At 39.0% G+C, this 11,871-nt stretch overlaps 2 pseudogenes; both read left to right on the top strand.

Moving 5' to 3' along the window:
- Window positions 1-232: 232 nt before the first annotated feature.
- On the top strand, window positions 233-1,368 carry LOC130838101 (peptidyl-prolyl cis-trans isomerase D-like; annotated as a pseudogene).
- Window positions 1,369-8,100: 6,732 nt separating this feature from the next.
- Window positions 8,101-9,748, top strand: LOC130838100 (centrosomal protein of 78 kDa-like; annotated as a pseudogene).
- The last annotated feature ends 2,123 nt before the right edge of the window (window positions 9,749-11,871 follow it).

Below are 11,871 nucleotides of genomic sequence, written 5' to 3'. Positions count from 1 at the left end.
ATAAACAAAATTGATAAACCACTACCCAGACTTATCAGGAAAAAAAAGGGAGAAGACACAAATCAACAGAATTAGAAATGAAAAAGGAGAAGTAACAATGGACACTGCAGAAATACAAAAGATCATGAGAGCCAGCCGGAAGCGGCTTGCCAGCACTGCAGTTCTTTCCAGAGTGGGCGACTTTGGGGTCTGAGCTGTGTGGCGGCCCCGCGGAGCTCGGAGGCACTCCCAGATGCGTCTGCGGGACACAACGTCACACCTGTCCCCCCAGGCTAAGCCCTCCAACCCCAATAACCTCCGAGTCTTCTTTGACGTGGACATCGGAGGGAAGAGAGTTGGTCACATTGTCTTGGAATTACTTGCAGATATTGTACCCAAAACTGCAGAAAATTTTCGTGCATTGTGTATAGGAGAAAAAGGCAGTGGACCCACCACTGGGAAACCTCTCCATTTCAAAGGATGCCCTTTCCACAGAATTATTAAGAAGTTTATGATTCAGGGTGGAGACTTCTCAAATCAGAGTGGGACAGGTGGAGAAAGTATTTATGGTGAAAAATTTGAAGATGAAAACTTCCGTTATAAGCATCGTAAGGATAGGGACTACTGAGCATGGTAAATGCAGGCAGCAACACAAATGGCTCTCAGTTCTTCATCACGACGGTTCCAACTCCTCACTTGGATGGGAAGCATGTGCTGTTTGGCCAAGTGATTAAAGGAATGGGTGTGGCAAGGATTCTGGAAAATGTGGAGATGAAAGGGGAAAAACCTGCCAAATTGTGCGTTATTGCAGGATGAGGAGACCTGAAGAAAGGGGATGACTGGGGAATATTCCCAAAGGATGGATCTGGTAACAGTAATCCAGACTTCCCCGAGGATGCAGACATAGATTTAAAAGACGTAGATACAATTTTATTAGTAACAGAAGACTTAAAAAACATTGGAAATACTTTTTTTCAAATCCCAGAACTGGGATATGGCCATTAAAAAATACACAAAAGTTTTAAGGTATGTCAAAGGCTCGAAGGCTGCTACTGAGAACGCAGGTGGGGCAAAGCTGCAGACTGTCGCTTTGAGCTGTATGCTGAATATCGGCGTTTCCAAATTGAAGATGTCCGATTGGCAGGGAGCAGTCGACAGTTGTTTGGAGGCCCTTGATATAGACCCAGCAAATACCAAGCACTGTACCGTAGAGCCCAAGGATGGCAACGACTAAAAGAATATGACCAAGCATTGGCTGATCTTAAAAAAGCTCAGGTGAAAGCACCAGAAGATAAAGCTATTCAGGCAGAATTGCTGAAAGTCAAGCAGAAGATAAAGGCACAGAAAGATAAAGAGAAGGCAGCTTATGTAAAAATGTTTACTTCATAAGGAATTGAGTTTTGCTTAAGTATGCACTGACTGTGTAAAGCAAGTAAGACAATTTAAGGGTTTTGTCTATTATGTATGATCCCGAACATGTTCCCTCTGATACTTCAGTTCCCATTGTTTACAGTCTAGGAATACAGGTAGGGATTCACTCTTAATAGACCAGTGTTACAAAATACGGTGAAGTTGATTTCGTTTTAAATGGCTCTCTGCATTATTCACAAAGGATAATGGTGTCCAGCGTATTTTAAACTCCTAAAGACACATCTTGTTTGAATAAACAGATGAAAACGTAAGTAAAAAAAAAAAAAAGATCATGAGAGACTACTACAAGCAAGTATATGCCAACAAATTGGATAACCTGGAAGAAACAGATAAATTCTTAGAAAAGTACAATCTTCTAAGACTGAACCAGGAAGAAATAGAAACTGTGAACAGACCAATCACAAGGATGGAAATTGAGACTGTGATTAAAAATCTCCCATCAAACAAAAGCCCACAGCCAGATGGCTTCACAGGAGAATTCTATGAAACATTTAGAGAAGAGCTAACACCTATCCCTATCAAACTCTTCCAAAATATAGCAGAAGGAGAAACACTCCCAAACTCATTCTATGAGGCCACCATCACCCTGATACCAAAACAAGGCAAAGATGTCACAAAAAAAGGAAATTACAGGCCAATATCACTGATGAATACAGATGCAAAAATCCTCAACAAAACAGTAGCTAACAGAATCCAACAGCACATTAAAAAGATCACACACCATGATCAAGTGGGGTTTATCCCTGGAATGCAAGGATTCTTCAATATACGGAAATCAAACAATGTGATACATCATATCAACAAACTGAAGGATAAAAACCATATGATCATCTCAATAGATGCAGAAAAAGTTTTTGACAAAATTCAACATCCATTTATGATAAAAACTCTCCAGAAAATGGGCATGGAAGGAAATTACCTCAACATAATAAAAGCCATATATGACAAACCCACAGCCAACATCATTCTAAATGGTGAAGAACTGAAAGCATTCCCTCTAAGGACAGGAACAAGACACGGGTGCCCACTCTCACCATTATTATTTAACATAGTTTTGAAAGTTTTAGCCACAGCAATCAGAAAAGAAAATGAAATGAAAGGAATCAAAATTGGAAAAGAAGTAAAATTGTCACTCTTTGCAGATGACATGATATTATACATAGAAAACCCTAAAGATTCTACCAGAAAACACTTAGCACTAATCCATGAATTTAGTAAAGTAGCAGGATACAAAATTAATGCACAGAAGTCTCTTGCATTCCTATACACTAACAATGAAAGAGGAGAAAGAGAAATTAAGGAAACTCTCCCATTTACCATTGCAACAAAAAGAATAAAATACCTAGAAATAAACCTGCCTAAGGAGGCAAAAGACCTGTATGCAGAAAACTATAAGACACTGATGAAAGAAATCAAAGACGATACATACAGATGGAGGGACATACCATGTTCCTGGATTGGAAGAATCAACATTGTGAAAATGGCTATGCTACCCAAAGCAATTTACAGATTCAATGCAATCCCGATCAAGTTACCAACGGCATTTTTCACAGAACTAGAGCAAGAAATCTTACGATTTGTATGGAAACGCAAAAGACCCCGAATAGCCAAAGCAATCTTGAGACGGAAAGACAGAGTTGGTGGAATCAGGCTTCCTGACTTCAAACTATACTACAAGGCCACAGTGATCAAGACACTATGGTACTGGCACAAAAACAGAAAGGATGATCAATGGAACAGAATAGAGAACCCATAGGTAAACCCACGTACATAAGGGCACCTTATCTTTGACAAAGGAGGCACGAATATACAATGGGAAAAAGACAGCCTCTTCAATAAGTGGTGCTGGCAAAATTGGACAGCAACATGTAAAAGAATGAAATTCCAACCCTTCCTAACACCATACACAAAAATAAACTCCAAATGGATTAAAGACCTACATGTAAGGCCAGACACTATAAAACTCCTAGAGGAAAACATAGGCAGAACACTCCATGACATACATCAAAGCAAGATCCTTTTGGACCCACCTCCTAGAATCATGGATACAAAATCAAGAATAAACAAAGGGGACCTAATGAAACTTAAAAGCTTTTGCACAGCAAAAGAAACCATAAACAAGACAAGAAGACAACCCTCAGAATGGGAGAAAATACTTGCCAACGAAGTAACGGACAAAGGATTAATCTCCAAAATATACAAGCAGCTCATGCAGCTTACTACCAAAAAGGCAAATAACCCAATCCACAAATGGGCAGAAGACCTAAATAGACATTTCTCCAAAGAAGACATGCAGATGGCTAACAAACACATGAAAAGATGCTCAACATCACTAATCATTAGAGAAATGCAAGTCAAAGCCACAATGAGGTATCACCTCACACCAGTCAGAATGGCCATCATGAAAACATCTAGAAACAATAAATGTTGGAGAGGGTGTGGAGAAAAGGGAACTCTCTTGCACTGTTGGTGGAAATGTAAGCTGGTACAGCCACTACGGAAAACAGTTTGGAGATTCCTTAAAAAACTAAAAATGGAACTACCATATGACCCAGTAATCCCACTACTGGGCATATACCCAGAGAAACCCATAATCCAAAAAGAAACATGTACCATAATGTTCATTGCAGCACTATTTACAATAGCCAGGACATGGAAGCAATCTAAATGCCCATCAACAGATGAATGGATAAAGAAAATATGGCACAAATATACAATGGAATATTACTCAGCCATAAAAAGGAATGAAATTGAACTATATATATATATTTTTTTTTTAATTATTTTTTTGGGGGTACACCAAGTTCAATCATCTGTTTTTATACACATATCCCCGTATTCCCTCCTTTCCTTGACTCCCCCCTCCTCGAGTCCCCCCCACCCTCCCCGCCCCAGTCCTCTAAGGCATCTTCCATCCTCGAGTTGGACTCCCTCTGTTATACAACAACTTCCCACTATCTATTTTACAGTTGGTAGTATATATATGTCTGTGCTACTCTCTTGCTTCGTCTCAGTTTCCCCTTCACCCCCCGCCCCCTCCCATACCTCGAGTTCTCCAGTCCATTCTCTGTATCTGCGTCCTTGTTCTTGTCACTGAGTTCATCAGTACCATTTTTAGATTCCGTATATGTGAGTTAGCATACAATATTTGTCTTTCTCTTTCTGACTTACTTCACTCTGTATGACAGATTGTAGTTCTATCCACCTCATTACATATAGCTCCATCTCATCCCTTTTTATAGCTGAGTAATATTCCATTGTATATATATGCCACATCTTCTTTATCCATTCATTTGTTGATAGGCATTTAGGTTGCTTCCTGAACTATATATATTGAGGTGGATAGACCTAGAGACTGTCATACAGAGCGAAGTAAGCCAGAATGAGAAAAACAAATACTGTATGCTAACTCATATGTATGGAATCTGAAGAAATGGTACTGATGAACTCAGTGACAGGGCAAGAGTCAAGATACAGATGTAGAGAATGGACTTGAGGACACTGGGCTGGGGTGGGGGGCGAAGGGGAAGCTGGGACGAAGTGAGAGAGTACCACAGACATATATACACTACCAAATGTAAAATAGATAGCTAGTGGGAAGTTGCTGTATAACAAAGGGAGATCAACTCGATGATGGGTGATGCTTTAGAGAGCCAGGACAGGGAGGGTGGGAGGGAGTCTTGGGAGGGAGGGGATATGGGGATATATGTATAAATACAGCTGATTCACTTTGGTGTACCTCAAAAACTGGCACAAGAGTATAAAGCAATTATATTCCATAAAGAGCTTTAAAAAATTGTATTTCCCTAAACAAGCAATTAACAACTGTGAAATAAAATTTAAAAGATGATAACATTTATAATCACATCAGAAAATGAAACAGATGTAAATCTAACAAAACATGTACAGGTTACATATGCTAAAAATTACAAAATGCTGATGAAATAAATCAAAGCAGACCATCACAAAATTTGAGACATATCCATGTTAATGGATTGAAAAACACAACATAAAAAACTGTAATTCTCCCCAAAGTAATCTAGAAGTTAATATAATTTCTTTCAATATACCAAGAATCAAAATATTGCTGCTTTGTAGAGACAAACTTATTCTTATGTATATATACCTTAATATAATATAATTGATATATTATATCCTAATATAATATTAGGATATGATATATGTATGTATATCAAATAGATAAAAAAAATTTTTGAAAATAAAAGGAGAAAATTTCAGGAAACACATTGCCTGATTTTAAGAATCACAAAGCTACAGTAATCAATACAGGGTGCTACTGGAGGAAGGCCACAATTAACAATGGAACAGAATGAGATTTGATAAATAAAGCTACATAAATATACCCAACTGATTTTGACAAATGTGCAAAAGCAATTCATGAAGGAACAATTCTCCACTTCCTCTCAGTAAATGATATTGGAATAGTTGAACTTCCATAGGCTAAAAAAGAATGAGTCTCAAACCTCATTCTGTAAATTACAATTTACTCAAGGTGATTCAGAGACCTCAAAATAAGTTTAAATTTTTAGTAGAAAATATTTTACAAATTCTTTATGACCTAGGGTTAGGTGAACAGTTCTTAGACATGACAACAAAAGCCCAATCCAACAAAGAAAAAGAAATCGATAAACTGGACTTTATCAAAATTTAAATTTGTATGCAAATATCCATCCTCCATTAAGAGGATGAAAAGCCACCACAAAGAATGGGAAAAAATATTTCCAATTCATATACTGACAAAGGACTGGAACCCAGATTACATGAAAAAGTGTCTAAATTCAACAGTATGAAAACAAATAATTTCATTAAAAAGTGCACAATGATTTGTACAATTCACTACAGAGGATGTACATATGACAAATAAGCATATGAAAACATGTTCAACAGCTACAGCCGTTAGGGAAAGGCAAGTCAAAGCCATGATGAGATACCACTGGACATCTGTCAGAAAGGCTAAAATAAAACAGACTGGTAATATCCAGTGCTGAAAAGGATGTGGAGCAACTGCATCTCTCATACACTGCTGGCACAAATGTAAAATGCTAAAGTCTCTCTGGGAAACAGTTTGGCAGATTCTTATAAAGTTAAACATGCTCTTACCACAATCCAGCAATCACAAGGCCTGTATATTTATCCCTGAGAAATAAAAACACGTTCACACTAAAACCTATACACAAATGTTTATAGCAGCTTCACTTGCCATAGCCCCAACTGCAAACAACTTTAATGTCTTTCAGTGGGCAAATGAATAAACTAATGGGGATACATCGGTACAATGGAATACTAGTAAGCCATGAAAAGGAATGAACTCATGACACTTGAAAAACTGTAATGAATCTCAAGGGTATTGTAATGAATGAGAAATATCAATCTCAACAGGTTACTTACTGTATGATTCAACTCCTGACAGCACAAAATTCTAGTGATGGAGGCAGTTTCTTGTGTTGATGGAACAGTTCTGTCTCCTGACTGCCATGGGGGTTACATGAGTCTATGCATATGACAAAATGTCATGGTATCACACACACAAACACACACACTGAATACATGCAAAAACTTCTTAAATTCTAATAAAGTTTGTGTTTAATAGTGTTATACCAACGTCATTTCCTGGTTTTCATAATGTACTATGGTTATGCAAGCTGTTATCATTGGAAGAAAGCTTGATCAGGTGTACATGGGAACTCTCCATGTTATGTTTCATAACTTCATGTGAATTTTAATTTTTTTAAAAATAAAGAGTGTAAACATAAGGTACTTAGTCTCATAGCCGTGCCCCCACCCTCTTTTCCTAAAGTTGACTAGAGATGTTCTTCTCCAAGTGGAACAACTGACTAGAGACCCAGAGCAGGCAATCAAGAGCTGTTTACTTCCTCTTCCTCTAAGATGGGGCACTAAGAGATTAGCTCCTGATTAGCAGCTTTTCTGTCTGCAAAACTCTGTCACACGGGGGACTTCCCTGGTGCTGCAGTGGTTATGACTCTGAGCTCCCAATGCAGTGGGCCCGGGTTCAATCCCCGGCCAGGGAACTAGATCCCACATGTGTGCCACAACTAAGAGATTGCATGCCACAACTAAGGAGGCTGCCTGCCACAACTCACACCCAGCACAACCAAATAAATAAAATAAATATTAAAATCTGTCATCATCATGACTTCAAAAAAAAAAAAGATTCTGTCACATGCTTAGAAATCCGCCTTCTTAGCAGGAAGCCAAACTACACAAAACAGTGGTGCCAGGAGCAGACAGAGCTGGAAGACATTGCTGGCATTTTTTAAAGATGCCTTTGTACCCTGTAATTAACATTTTAAATTAACGTATGAAGCATAATTCGTGATCTCTTCACCAAATGTTCCCCCCACCCATTCATGGTTAATTACCTCCATGTTCTCAGCTAATAAGTCTGCCATTTGTCTTACTTTCTGCATTTACTCACCCTCAATTCAAATCCAGCAAATAATCCTTTAATCTTAAGTACAAATTTGCCCTACTTCTACAATTCTCTCCTAACTTTCCACAGACGTTTTTTGCCTCACATGAGGTAAACTACAGATTTACATTTTGATTCTTCAAAACTATGCAATAAGAAGCCTGTGCTAAATATCACTCCTGCCAACCTTAAATGAAGATGCCCAGTAAACATAGGACAGCAATCACCTCTTCTAGAAGATGAGGCAGTTGTCAGCACTGTGGAAACTACCAGGTTGGCCAAAAAGTTCACTCGGGTTTTTTCATAACATCATACAGAGTGTTTGCAATTTCCTCATCACGAGGTTAGGCATAGATTCAGTCAATACAATTATTAATTCTGCAAACTGGTCAATTTTTCTCTTGCACTATCATTTCATGACTGGCCTCAAAGTACATATTTGTGTATTAGACATATTAATTACTTTTTATAATATTGTTTAAGCTTTCCTCCTGGCTTGGCATTACAATAAAGTTGGCACAGCTACTAAATCCTGTTTGCAGTAAGTCCTAACATACCTCAGCATGTGTTCGCCAGAATTTTCACTTCCTCACGCTGATTAAATTTTAAACATGAGATATTTTTCTATTTACTTTTCTTTATGTTTGTATAATCATAAAGAGATTCTGAAGAAATAGTTGAGACTTATTTAACTGATAGAAATCACTGCTGATTTCTGAGAAATGCTACATGCCTTTTATTTGAGAAGGAAGAGAAGAGAATCATTTAAACAAAGGATTACGGAGTCCCTGCTCCTCAGAAGTCAAACAGGTTTATGATTCCTTGGAAAGGGCTCAGGAAGAGCCAAAAATCAGTTTGAAACAAGCACCACAGCAGGAAAAGCTGGAGGAGTGCCTCAAGCAGTTAAAGGAGGAAAGAATAACAAGGCTTAAGGCTGATAAACGAGTCTGTGAGCTGGAACATGAAAATGCCTAGTTAAGAAATACAAATTTCTCTTTGTCTGAAGCCCTTCACGCACAGCCATTGACAAGCATGACCCTGGATGATGAAGGTGTTTTGGTCAGCACTGAGAATTCTTTTCAGAAATTCCATGTTTTCTTGGATCTCCTTAAAGATGCTGGGCTTGGTCAGCTGGCCACAATGGCTGGTTTAGATCAGTCAGATTTTCACTTACTAGGTCATCCCCAGATGAATTCTACTCTTAGTAGTCCATCTAAAGAAGAAAAGAAGGCACTAGAAGAAAAACCTGAATCAAAGAGAGTGTCCTAGCACAAATGCAAAATATCCAAGTTTCTATTTGTATGCGGTCAGCTTACAATGAAGGAACATTAATGAAGTTTCCGAAAATTACAAGTGGATACTAGAATTCCTTTGCCTCTAGACTCCTTCCATGTCCCAGTCTCTACTCAGGAGGCCTTAGAAACTTCCAAAGACAACCTGGGGGTCCCAGTCACAGGGCAATGGCAGGAGTCTTTTGAAGATTTCATTACTAGAACAGGTTCTCCTTCAGCAGATGTAACTTTTGGAACTGGAAGTCAAAGAGAGAGGAATTCTCAAGAAATAGCAGGGAAAATGACCAAAACAGATGAATATACCAAAAAACACTCTGCTAAGAAACAACCTGGGAAGGACCTGCATTCCTGTTCTGACACACCCTTAAAGCAGAAAAGCAAAGGAATCGGGCAAAATAGTTCTTGGCTTAATGAACCAGTTAAAAGTGAGTCTTCAAAAACATTTTTTTCTGTTAAGAAAGAGAGTAGAACCAAGACTGTTTCATCAAAGACAACTAGAAGTAAACTCGATCTACTAGAACACTCTAAAGGTGATACTCTTGGGTCTGATTTTGAATTTCAAGAAAGCATCCATACTCTATCACACCTGACATAGGTCTAAAACTTTCAAAATTATGTTTTTGCCTTCAAATTTTAATAAATCACTTACATTTTAAAAATTAAAATAAATAAAAATAAAATAACTATGAAGCATCTACTATGAGCAAGGCCATTTCGAGGACATGGGAATGCAATACTAATGTATCGCATACAATCTCCGCCTTCATTGACCTGTCAGGTGATACGTGGTGGTCAACTAATGAAGAATTTTGAGGTAGAGCCAAGAAGACTTGTGGACAAAGCACATATTTGGTGTGACAGAGATATGAGCAGGGACAACTCAGGTCTGGGCTGAGCTGCTGCGACAGGGACAGAGATGGAACCGTGGACTGGTTCTAAGCTGCAGGGAAGGCCTGAGTGTGCTGAGATGAGGGAAAGTGTAATAATGTCTACATTGTTTACACTGACAAACATCTTTAATGTTTGGTCCTTGATAGGCTCCCCTGTCCCCTTCCTGCTTAATCCCTGCTACCTTGGGGACCATATAACAAAGCCTGCGTGTACACCAGCGGAATTTCAAACAGAGGCACTCCTGGGCCTTGATGGAACCCACACCCTGGACCCACCTCCTAATCAATAAAGCCAAAGCCTCCTGCCCCACTCTGCTCTGACTTCATTTCCCACCATCCAAGCCTTATCCTGGGGGAATCCCTTTACTATTTACTGTACAGGTAACAAACTGTATTTCATGTTTATTGGTACCTGTATGTAAATCACCTCAGCATCCATAGATGTGTGTGTGTGTGTGTGTGTCTGTCTGTCTGTCTGTCTGTCTGTACAGGGGATAACTTGGAGGGGTGACCAGCATCCAGCAGGGAACACTAGGCCCCCAAATTAAACAGGAAGGATTATTTCAGAAGGCGTATAATCCTCTCTCCTCATTCATTTGGGCATTTAATGGTTAAGTTATGCCAAGAAATAATGCCAATCTGCTCCTATGACCCACAGCTTTCTACGGACCCCAAGTTCACTCAGGTGACCTCCAAAGGCAAGTTCTTTATAATGGAACTCCAGCTTTCCTTGCTGACATCCAATGCTACTTTCCAAGCTCTTTTTTCCCTTGGTAGGGATTCCGGCATCTCATTATATCCCTGCACGTGTACAACTCCAGGCTCTCCAATGGAGAGGGAAGCAGGGAACTTAGCACGTGTGTATGTATGTATGTATGTGTACCACTTTCAATCATCTAAAAGTGGGAAGTGAGTTATTGCTGTGAAAGACAGGATATTATACAATAAGGCACTTTTACATAGCATTTGCAACAACATGAGTGGATCTGGAGATTATCATATTAAATGAAGTAAGTCAGACATATGACCTCATTTATATGTGGAATCTACAATATGACACAAATGAACTTATTTACGAAACAGAAACAGACTCACAGACACAGAAAATAAACTTGGTTACCAAAGGGGAAAGAAGGTGGTGGTGGGGGGAGCATACATTAGGAGTTTGGGATTTAGCAGATACACACTACTATATACAAAATAGATAAACAGGGATGTCTCTGGTGGTGCAGTGGGTAAGACTCCGTGCTACCAATGCAGGGGGCCCGGGTTCAATTTCTGGTCAGAGAACTAGATCCTGCAACTAAGAGTGTGCATGCAGCAGCTATGAGCCCTCATGCAGCAACTAAAGACCCTCACACTGCAACAAAGTATCTCACATGCTGCAACTCAGACCTGGCACAGCCAAATAACTTTTAAAAAAAACCAAAAACCAAAAAACAAACAAAAATAAAGACAACAAAGGGAGAAAATGCTCACAGCATAAATGATGTAATCCTTAATCTATAAAGAGCTCTTTAAAATCAGTAACATATACCAAAAACCCAACAGAAAAATTAACAAAGAGCATGGGGAAAAAAGACATTTCATAGTGAAGGAAACATAAGTGGCTTTTAAACATTCAGAAATATAGTCAACAACACTAAGAATGGAAGCGATGAAAGTTCAAACCATACTGAAATGGGTGCTAAACTTGAGTCAGGCTCTGCTGAGCCTTCTTCTTGACTAGGTCCTGAACTTGGGCTCTGTCCTTGGCCCACTTGGTCAACCTTCTGCAAGAATTCTGCTGGGTCAGGTTAGCCAAAATCTCCCACCTTCAACATCGGAA

This window comes from Hippopotamus amphibius, chromosome 16 (assembly GCF_030028045.1).
Source record: "Hippopotamus amphibius kiboko isolate mHipAmp2 chromosome 16, mHipAmp2.hap2, whole genome shotgun sequence".
In the NCBI taxonomy this organism is placed as follows: Eukaryota; Metazoa; Chordata; class Mammalia; order Artiodactyla; family Hippopotamidae; genus Hippopotamus; species Hippopotamus amphibius.
Note: the sequence above shows the minus strand (reverse complement) of the source record. Positions and strands in the feature narration are given on the sequence as shown.